Raw genomic sequence first — 11961 nt, 5'->3', positions numbered from 1 at the left:
TTACTATTGAAGATGACACTTACATTTGCTAAAAGATGGACTTTCCCTTCTTGGATATCCAAATGGAGAATATTATATATATCTTCTCGTGTTGATGCTTGTATCTTTTGACCCTGGTTAATATTGTTTAAATGACCACAACGTACCAGTTATTATGTTGAACAATAAGTAAATAGTTAATAAGATCCCATCTATTTATAATATATAAAAGTTAAGTTACTTACTCTTAGACTGTCACGTCAGCAAAATTGATAATTTGGAAGAAGGAGAACATTCTCCTTTTGTGTCTATCATTTCTTTTTTTCTTATTCCTTCTTCAATGTTACAACATAACAAAATCCTAGACCAAAGCATTTCAATTCAATCTTACTAGTGACCTTCAAATACTTCTCACGTTCACGATCCTCATTCTTTAATGTTCTATATTACATTCTATAACTATTTTATTTTATATTTTACATATCATTCAATATCTTCATATTAATAATTTCTAAATTTCAATATATGTTTTGCTCTATAAATATTTCACATCAATAATGTTCATGATCTAAAATTAGTTTTCAAACTAATCTATAAAAAAAATATTGGTTAAACAAACTTGAAATTTATTTATTTTTCACATTAGTATGTAAAAAATATATTTCACATCAACTTTAACTATTGCAAATATAATTTTATTTACTATCTCCAATTTCACATATCACAAAATGCAAATTTTTTTACATTGAATTACTTTAAACAAATTTTATATCAATTAAATTTATTTAATATTTTTAATTTTAACCTGATTTTTTCTTTTAAATATACTGCAACATGAAACTCCACTACATGTAGCGGGAAAATATGATTTCAAAATTCATTGAAATTTTGAAGACGAGAACTTTTACACCATACATAATTTAAGAATTATCTCAACAAATGATGCATATAAACCTGTCAAATGAACATTTAAAGGATTATTTTTGCTTACCACTGTTGTCAAGAAAATCAATAGAATATTCATTAGCATTCCTCTATACTATTTTGAGTTTGGTTCAATTGAAATTCTAGCTCAAAGGATTGATGATAGAATAGTCTTGACAAGTACAACATTAATCTTTTTGCAAATCATAACTAATTTATGTCACTCTAACCTATCTCATATTTAATTATAAACACTATTGGTACACTTCAACACTACTAGAAAAATGCAATTTAGCAATCGAAATTAGCGACCGAAAAATTTCGGTCTCTGTTAGCGATCGAAGTAGCGACCATGCAGTTAACGTTGCAACTCGCAACTGAATTTGCGACCAAATTTGATCATGATGTCCAACTTGTGCCAGCGACTGAATTATCGACCGAAATGAAAGGTCGCTGAAAACTTCGGTGGCTATTTCGGTTGTTGTATATGTAAAAAAAAAAAACAAAAAGTACTTTAGCGACCGATATGTAGTTGAAGATAGCAACCGAAGAGACTTCGATCGCTATATCAAGGTTGTAGCGACCAAAAATATATCAGTCGCTTTGCTTATTTCTGTTTTGAGATTAGCGACTGCAATCTCCTTTTCTATATAAGTGAAGTAACAAAATTTTTATTTATTATAAATTTTAATAAATATATAATATACTTAAATATATTTTATACTAGAAAAATATTGAAATTAGTATATTAGTAATATTTTTCAATTAAAAAAATAATATTTACATTATTTGATTAGGATAAATAAGTCATGCTTATCATTAGTCTTTTAATTTGTGTTTTTTACAAAATAAATATTTTAAAAAGATAATAAATACCCTTTATATTCTAAAGATATATGATAATCAAAATTTATAAAATTAAGTAATTCAAAATATAATGTATAAGTGTAATACCAATGATTCATTAAGTTTTAATATGACATAAGTGAAATTTATGCATTGATGAAGACCCAATTTGACTTTAGTACAACATGTGCATTGAGCAAGGCCCAATAAGATGCAATGCGTACCATATGCATTCACTAAAATCCCAAATTTACTTTAATTTAAGACTTAATTGCAAAATTTGTCCCCCTATTTTACCTATTTCACCAAATTGGTCCTCCTATTTTTTTAATTTACTATTTGAGTCACTGATTTAAACTAGGGGTGAGTAAACATGCTCGGGTTCGTGGATCAGGGCCTATGGTTTGCACAAGCCACAAACCATTTTTTTTTTATAAAATTCATGGCTATGCAAGATTTTGGGTCTGTCTTGCATAATCCGCAAGCTGTGTGGGTTTGGACCACGGGGTTCATGGGTTGACCCACAAACCCGTAACCACTAACCAAGGTCAACCCAAACCAAATTAATCCCAAAAGCCTAATCCAAAATTTCTTTTCATTTATTTTGAAAATTTATTTGGTTGTATTAAAATTTTTGTAATTGAATATTTGTTAGAGATTTATTAAGATTTTTAAAAAATATATAATTGAGTGTTATTGACTATTTTTTAAGAAAAAAACTATATTTATTTTCAAATTTAAGTGTTTCTCTAGAAACTAGGCCTCTGAGGCGGGTGCGGACCAATGTATTAAGTTCGTGTAAGAGTGCGGGACAAACTAGTATGTCTGCTACCAATGTGGGCTTACGCACGGCGAGTCGGCCCGCTTACCACTCATAATTTTAATTGTTGATGGTTAAATTTCAAACATTAATTATAATAAAAAGTTGACTAACATTTTCTTAAAAAAATAAAAACTTTCAAAATGCTTGAGGAAGGACAAGAACCATGATGTTTAGAATGAGAAACACACTCTTTTATCATGACATCTAAGTGCTCATTTGAATATTTGGTGCAAAATATAATATTAATATAAATTTTATGCAAAAATAGTTCAAATTCAATTTTTTATTTATTATATTTTTATAATCTTATATATTATCTTTTAAAATATAACATATAAGATTAAATTTTATTTTCACATAAATTAGAATATGTATATTTATATAAGTTTTTTTTATTTTATATATTACATTTATCTTTTAAAATAATGTTTCTGATTTAGTGATAACATTTTTTTATCTATATTAAGAAATTCATTTTATTTATTGTAATATAGATACAAATATTGTCAATAAATTACATAAATAAATATTTTAAAAATAGAAAATTTTCTCATTTTATTTAACTACATTTATTTACTATATAATTTAACTCTTTAAAAAAATTAACCACTTGATTAAATAAAGTTAAATATAAATAAAAAATACTATTGTAATAAATATTAAAAATATATTTATCTTAATATATGTAAAAAAACACTATTCACATAAATTAGAATATGTATATTTATATAATTTTTTTATTTTATATATTATATTTATCTTTTAAAATAATGTTTGTGATTTAGTGACAATATTTTTTATCTATATTAAGAAATTCATGTTATTTATTGCAATATAGATAAAAATACTATCAATAAATTACATAAATAAATATTTTAAAAATAGAAAATATTTTCATTTTATTTAAGTACATTTATTTACTATATAATTTAATTCTTTAAAAAAATTAACCACTTGATTAAATAAAGTTAAATATAAATAAAAAATAGTATTCTAATAAATAATAAAAATATCTTAATCTTAATATATGTAAAAAAATACTATCATTAAATTAGTATTATATAAAATAAAATTGAAATAATTTGATAAAAATATATAAGGTTATATATATAAATCTTATATAAGTTTTGGATAGCAATTCTGTACACACCAAGTGAGGAGTTTCGTTTCAGTTTGTCTTGATGAAAGAATACAAGTAAATGAATTAAAAATAATCTTTTAATAAATTAATTTTAAGAGTAAAATAATAAACTAATTATACCAATGTACAAACTAAACTTAGTAAATGAAAATTATCTATATTTTATAAACAAAAATATTTGTAATATTATTTAAAAATAAAACACATTCCAACAAATTTAGAGTTTGTTTTGTTTTAATATGAATAAAATTACTTTTATCTATTCGGTATAATTGAAAATATATATTTAAATTAGTTTTAACCATAAGTTTATTATATTAATTAAAATGTGTGCTTGATTTTCTGAAACCAAATTTAACATGGAAACTTATTTTGACTCATTTGAGTCTTTTGACACAGGCGAAGAAACAGAAATAAAAAGGATCCAATATAAATATAATTATATATAAAAAAACAGGAGGAGATATTTATCCAATGTACCATCAAAACGCCTTCATTTATGCGAATTTGGATCGAAGATTCTAGAAACGTTCCCCTTAACCTCGCTTTCAGTATGGTTCAGATCGATAACAGAGGAAGAGGAAGAGTCTGAGTCACTCGTCGTCGCGTGGAACTCAATCGCCGCAACGGGATGATGATTGTAGCCAAACGCAAAGCCACGTGATACAGGCTAGGTTTTTGAACCAAAGGTTTTGTTGCTCATTATCAACTTCATCTATTTCTATTACTCCTATGAAAGACCAAATACAAGAAATGCGTGAGACAATTACTAAATTGAATGTTGAGCTTTTGGCAAAGACCGATAAGGAGAGGACACTTGAGGAAAAGATGTTGCGGTTGATAGAGAATCATGATCGACAAAGTCAAGAGATGTGGATGAAACCGAGCACCATGCTGACGATGCTCAAGTTGATCATTGACTCTTGGCTATTGTTTTAGTTTGATTATGTTATGTTAGTTATGAATTTAAACTATATTAAACTTTCACATTGCATTTTATTAAACTTTGAATTTGCACTTTATCAATATTTAATTAGAACTTTGTTATTAGATGTATTTACAGATTATGAATGTTCACTTTTATATATAAGCTTGATTATATAGTTTAATTAAAAATTATATTTATAGCTGGTAATTATTAAACAGGTTAAAATCTAGTAAATGAAAAAATAAAAATAATGGCATATTTTCTTTGAACAATCGAGTTGTTTTTTAATTTATTTTAAATTTAAAAATTAATTATTAAACTAGACCAAAAAATTTAAAATACATTTTAGAATGTAAAATTAGCGACCAAAATTATTATTATTTTTTAAAACTTTTATTTAGTAGCCACCGAATTAGCGACGACCTTCATTTTAATTTATTTTACAAATAAAATTTAATTTTTTATTAGCGACCGAATTAGTAATCGCATCTTATTTTAATTTATTTTATATTTAAAATTTAATTACTTGTTAGTGACCGAATTAGCTACCCCAAACTTCGATTGCTAGCTTGGTCTCAAGCAAAATAGCAACCAAATGTCTAGCGACTGAATTTTGTGTGCTTGTGACTCAGTAGTTCGGTGGCGAAATAGCAACCGAATAGAAATTTCGGTGGCTAAGAGTTTTAGCGACCGAATTTAGGGATTTAGCGACCGAATCATGCTTTTTTTTGTAGTGCATGCACTTGGAAATGAATAAGAGGTACTTGGCAGTGGAAAACCAACAAAAATAGGAAGACTGGAATTGTTACTAAAAGAGTAAATAAATTATCCATACTTTATTAATTATAAATTTTGTTTAAATAATAATTTTGTACAATTCATTAATATATATTTCTTTACACAATAAAATGTAATATAGAACATTATATTTTCAAATCTCCCTTTTTTATCGGTTATTTTCAGAAATGAAGTTGTTAAAGTTACTTTGAAGATAAACATAGCCTCATAATTTGAAAAAGCAATCAACATCCAAGAATAAGGCTCAAAAATAGTTGCAATCACTTCTATCATGGTTAAGAAATTCAGAGATTTGATTACTTTCATACATTTAAAATCCTTAACAAAATTTATATTTTACACTTTATATATCTTACTATTGTATCTCTTTTTATTTTCTTTATATATATATATATATATATATATATATATATATAGAGAGAGAGAGAGAGAGAGAGAATTCAACCAAAAACATATGGATAACTAAATAAATAGATGGTTAAATTGTATTTCATGTTTACATTAAACAATTCTCATATGCATTTCACTATGAAAATTGAAATTATATTTCTAAATTTAATTTTTATATTAAGATATATATATATATATATATATATATATATATATATATATATATATATATATATATATATATATATATATATAATCTTTAAATAATATTTAAATAAAAATTGATCCATAATTTCCTATCTCTTTATTTTTATATTAGCATGTTTATGTAATTTGATATTTATTTATTTATTTGAGATGTTTCTTTACTATCTTAAGTATTATTTTCAATTCAACTTATTTAATAAATAAATAATTTTAATTCAATTAAGTCTATATCATACTTTCTACTTACAATAATTTTTTATATTTTATTTACTATAATAATTTTAATTTACTAATAATTATATTTTAATAATTATTTTTTAGATGAGTATTCAATCAACTCAACTTCAAGTACAAGGATCTATATCAATCTGAACCATCTTGATTTTGTAAAGTTCAAGATAGAGTAAAATGAACTTCCTTCTTTTATTTTATTTTATTATACTCATTTTGTAACATTCAACAAACAAAATCGTTAGTTTATTCTAATTCTTTGATTGATGTAGCTAAAAAATTATAAATTTTATTTTAAATAACTACTTTGTAGAAAAAAATGGAGCATCATCAAATAAAAGAACTATCTTTTTCAAGTTCTGCCAACATTGATATTGATAAGAGAATGTCAAAAAATAGAATATCTTTACAAGATATAATGTCCATGAGATGGGTATTAGAATCACATGTATGCTAACCTAGCATGACCTTCATATTCATAATATTTAACAATACTTTATTTTTTCTTAATTTTAACATATATAAAATAATAGGATAATGTGTTCACAATTCATGCAACCATCAATGAGATCGATGGTTCGGTTGAAATTTTGAATGAATTATGTTGCATGTGGGAGATGCCAAAAGAAAGTTACAAAAGAGGGAAATCAATACACTTGTGGAAGATGCAAACAGCCATCCAAGTACCCAACAACAAGGTTTAATGTTTTGTATATAATGAATTATTTTTTATAACATAATTAAATAAATATTAAAAACTTTAAAATCTTTTTTAGGTTCAAGATAAAATTGAAAGTCTCATATGACACCAGTGTAGCAACATTCACAATATTCAATCGAGATGCGTAACAAAGTTTAGACACAACAACATTTGAACTCCTTCACACCCAAAATACAAATAAAGTTGACATACCCCAATATTAAATACCCTTTGCAAACACACTTTCATCCACTAATTAATATTTTTATTAAAAAAAGGATTCCACTTCACCACAACAAATATCATCAGATGAGTCAAGTGAAGAACTACTTATAAGTGCCCAAAGCTACAAGTATCCAACAAGTCAAAATGTACATCTTCATCATCTAATGAAGAAGTTTATCAAATCTCACAAAGTCCATTAAGAAAAAAGAGAGATAAACAAATTATCACAAGTCAAAGTCCAAAGTTACAACTATCCAAGAAGTCAAAAGATGCATCTTCATCATCAAAAGAAGAAGAAAGTCTATTAAAGAAAAGTGTGAAAAAACAATTTTTCATAAGTAAAAGCTCAAAGTTACAAGCATCTAATAAGTCAATAGATGCATCTTTATCATCAAATGAAGTTTATTCAATCTCCGAGAGTCCATTAAGGAGAAAGGCGAATAAATAAGTTGTTTTGAGATCCTTTGATGAAAAGTCAATCTTACTTCAAAGAGTTTAGAAAGGAGCACACCAAAGAAAACAAAATTCAACAAGTCACCGGCAAAAGGAAATTAATACAAAAAGTTTATTTAAATGAACAATTTTCAATGTTTTATTCGCATTTTTATGTTTTTTACCATTATGGTTGACTATTTTTTCTTTCATTAAATATATTTCTTTGACTGCTTTATTATGTTAATTTCACTTTATTCTTAATTGCTCTTATCAAATTTATACATAGTGCTTATCTTCACTGTTAATCAACTTTAGTTGAGTGATTAGCCTCCAATTTTAGAATATTACCTTATAAATATATTGATAAATAAAAATATCTTAATTTATATGTATTTTTTTTATTTCCTTTAACAAAAAATAATATAAAATATCATTGACAATTATATTTTTAAATTTAATTTATCAAACAAATAATTAATTTAAATATTTCTTTAATTCGCGGGTCTGTGTCTAGTTAGACATAAATTTAGGATTAAGGTTACCTCACTATCAAACAGTATCATGCGAAATTTTCCAATCTGATGGTCTCTAATATTTTCAACAGCATACCAGAATTTACTAACTTTAGCCTTCACGGCCCATGAATTTAAGGAAGGGGTGACCTCTTTGACTTTGATTTGAATCAGTTGTGAAGTCCCCATTAAAAGCTTACCTTCAACGTACATTTAAGTCAACTTATTTTAGTGTAACATCTAAAGTATAATAACTTCAAATGGATATATTAGTTAGGTAAAAAGATTACACACTTGGTTTCGGAAGCACTTCAGAGAAGGATTTGGAGTTTAAGTTGCACAAGGTTCTATAGAGGCACATCCAAAAAGTATCGCATACAAGGTTTATACAGAAAAAACTTTATTTTTCTCCCTTAACCCATATTGGATATTTAATAGACATAACAAATATAAGGTGTAAGTGAATGGACCTTCTTCTAAATATAGGGAATAGTATTTGTTTAGTATAGATTATGATTATACTATTGCACAACTATAGCAGTTGTCCTTTCATCTACTCAACTTGATTTGATTAGACACTGCATTTTTGGGGGGAAGGTGTTTCCATATGAGATATGTATCACATTTCTTACTTAAATTATTAAACTATTTGAAGCCTTTACCTATATAATACATTTAAAGCGTAAAATAAAGATGAGTGCCTCCTATTAGTTTCTAAACTTAATATAGTATTAACGTAAAAACTATTCTAACTATTTACAACTATTAATCGTATCAGTGCTACTTTAGCTAAACATCTATTTCGGTATATGGTACTGCATTATCAGAAAGTCAAATAAAGTAGTTTGACATAGCAACTGTTAATACCTGGATATAAGCCTTAATGATATTGAGTCTAATGATATACAAAGAGAGTTGCCTCCATCATGGATTAAGACTCAGCATATAGTATTTATAGCCATTTATGAAGCATAATAAAATTAGATATTAAAATTCATTTATCATAAAAAATTTATAAACATAAGCTCTAATGCAATATAAAACATTTCATAGTCAATAAAGCATATTTTAGATCTTAATTTAAGCATGCTAGATAGTTGTTTATACAACACCAGAAAGGCTGATTTGGTGAACCTTCATCATAAGTATTAACATATTACAACACCCAAAATAAAACAGTTTTGGTGAACCATCACCATAAGTATTCACACATTACAACACCCAAAATAAACAATTTTTGTGAACCATAACCATAATTAAGTACATACATATTTAACAGCCATAAAAGGTAACATTAAACAACCCAAAAAATAAGCAGGCTTCAAAATCCTTCTAATTTCCCTTCAACCATGTTTTACTCAGACTTGATATGCTTGGATAATCTGGAAGAGGATAATTAAATTGATGATAGGTCTTCAAATGGTGCTGGTTCCAGCTGAGATTCAGGGACCACTAATTTTCTCTTCACAGGAGTCATTGACATAGATGATTCATGATCAAATTCTCCACTGGCTGATAAGGATTGTTGTTGTGGCAGTATATAAATTCAACAGATGTTACCTTATGTGTAAGTTTAGTATTAATAAACATAGGTTAAACCAAAACTTACAGTATAAACTAAATCATCACTCTTCTTCACAAATGAATATGACATTTCAGGCTCAATTCCAGGAAGCTATAATTAAAAAAAAACTCAAGTATTTTCAACATGGTCACATTATAAACCATCAAGATTTTTAATTATACTGACCTCATTTGCAGGAATTCTCTTCAATATTAAGATAATTAGATCTTCATCCTCTAATATCTCTTACACAGAATACCGAGTATTGTTCGGCATAACCTTAAATTTAAAAGCTAAATTTTCCCCAAGTGTCCTATCAATAACCTTTGGAATGCCCTTTGGATCAAATTCACCTTCCTGCCAACTAAAATATTAAATTTAAATATATAAAAACTGCAAGCTGACTATGATGATTATTTAAAGTAGTGATTATTAAAAGAAGCACTATTAGATTTTTTAGTTGGGCCTGATCAATTGGAAACATATACATAACCTATGTAATATAAGAACCAAAAAGTTTAAACAAAGAACCTGGCCACAGTTGTTGCACTTTTACTTCCACGACCTTGACAGGTGTATGGAAATTTCTCGCAATCCACTTTCTTGTTACACAACTTTGGACAACCCTCATGTATCCAACCATTGGCAACTAAGAACTTGGTTATTGTGGCAACAGTTACACAAACACATTCCTAGCAGACAAATATCTACAACTTTTAACATCACAGTGTTTATACATCATTCTTAATAGTGAAATCTAACGAGTATTCAAAATCAATCCTAGCAAATAAATAATTAAATATAGAACAAATACAACATGTATCTTTTTCAACTCATAAAGTTCACTCAATGATTTCACTTGAGCATTATAAAGAAATCTATCCTCTAAAGTAATTTGGGAAGAATAAGAGATTTGACTCAACCTTTGACTGGAAGTCACAAGGCTTGGTTAACTCGGATCCAATCTGCAATAGAGATAATTTCATTTTAAACTATTCTAAAAAAATGTATTTGTCCCAAAAATTAATATTTTATGGAAGAAAAAAGTATGATTCATAATTAATACCCATTTTTATAATCTTCAATGTCCTTCAAATCTTCATTGATAAACACTCTAGAACCATATATTGAGTTTTGAATGGAAATTGCATAAGCCCCTACACATATATCTGAGAGTTATCAATATTTATCAAATTTGTTCCTATCTAACGAAGTGCTATTGGTTCAAATGACAAAGACATTGTTGAGAAAAAGATGGCTTTTCCCATATGAGATGGTTGTTGCTATATGCTCCAATAACAAACCATTGGTTTAATTGAATAACTAAAAAAAATAGATAGACCTTTCTTTCTCTTCGTCTCAAGTCGATGGATCTTCTCAATTGAAAGGACCTTGAAGAAACAGTCCTTGAAACAATGAAAGACGTTCGAGTCAAACTCTAACAGCTTCTTGGACACGCTGTTCAAGGAGACCCAACCAATCTTGCCTATCAACTTCATCTGAAAGAAGTACAAAAACACCAGCACAATAGGTTGAATATTGAAGAAAGGACATAAGACCTCAAAGGTCCTCACCATGGTCCAACTATTGGGATAAAGTTGGGAAGAAGCCACGTTTAAGTGCTCAAGTAGAGCACACTGGAATGCGGTCAATGGAAGAACGAGACCTAAGACCTCGAACAAGCACCTATACATAAAAAAAGGGCGGACTTCCCGACGCCGCCCTCAAAAAAGGAATGTCATCACTCCCACAAGCCTAAATGACTATCTTGCAAGAGTTCTTTGGGTTTGCTAGCCTCACCTGGCATTAAAGTGCAATGACGCTCGTCACAAAGGTGATGGAGGACTTGTACTTTAGAAAATCGCCCTCACCCATTCAAAGTCGACAATGGTAGGGGGGACGATGGCGACCCAACACTATGGCTGTGACGCCCTAACGTCCCTTGCACTTCGCCTTGCTCCCCCAAAAATAGAATGAGGGAGAATCACAGTGACTGGGATAGGTTCCCCGGTCAGGAAAGCAGCAAAAGGTTGTGCCTTTCCGCAGAGGTGAGAAGTGATTCCACCAGCATGACATGAAACCCTCAACCTCTCCAAGGAAGAGGATTCGCTATTAGAGGCAATGTGGCGAGTGTTCTCCGAGGGGGAACAATCGATCGAAATGACCTCCCGATCCACTAGGGGTTGCTAAGTCGAACCCCCGAAATTGCTACCACCCATGCCAATGGCAGAGTCAGACAAAAATGAAGACATTGTTAG

Source organism: Glycine max, chromosome 10 (assembly GCF_000004515.6).
Source record: "Glycine max cultivar Williams 82 chromosome 10, Glycine_max_v4.0, whole genome shotgun sequence".
NCBI classification, from domain to species: domain Eukaryota; kingdom Viridiplantae; phylum Streptophyta; class Magnoliopsida; order Fabales; family Fabaceae; genus Glycine; species Glycine max.
Note: the sequence above shows the minus strand (reverse complement) of the source record.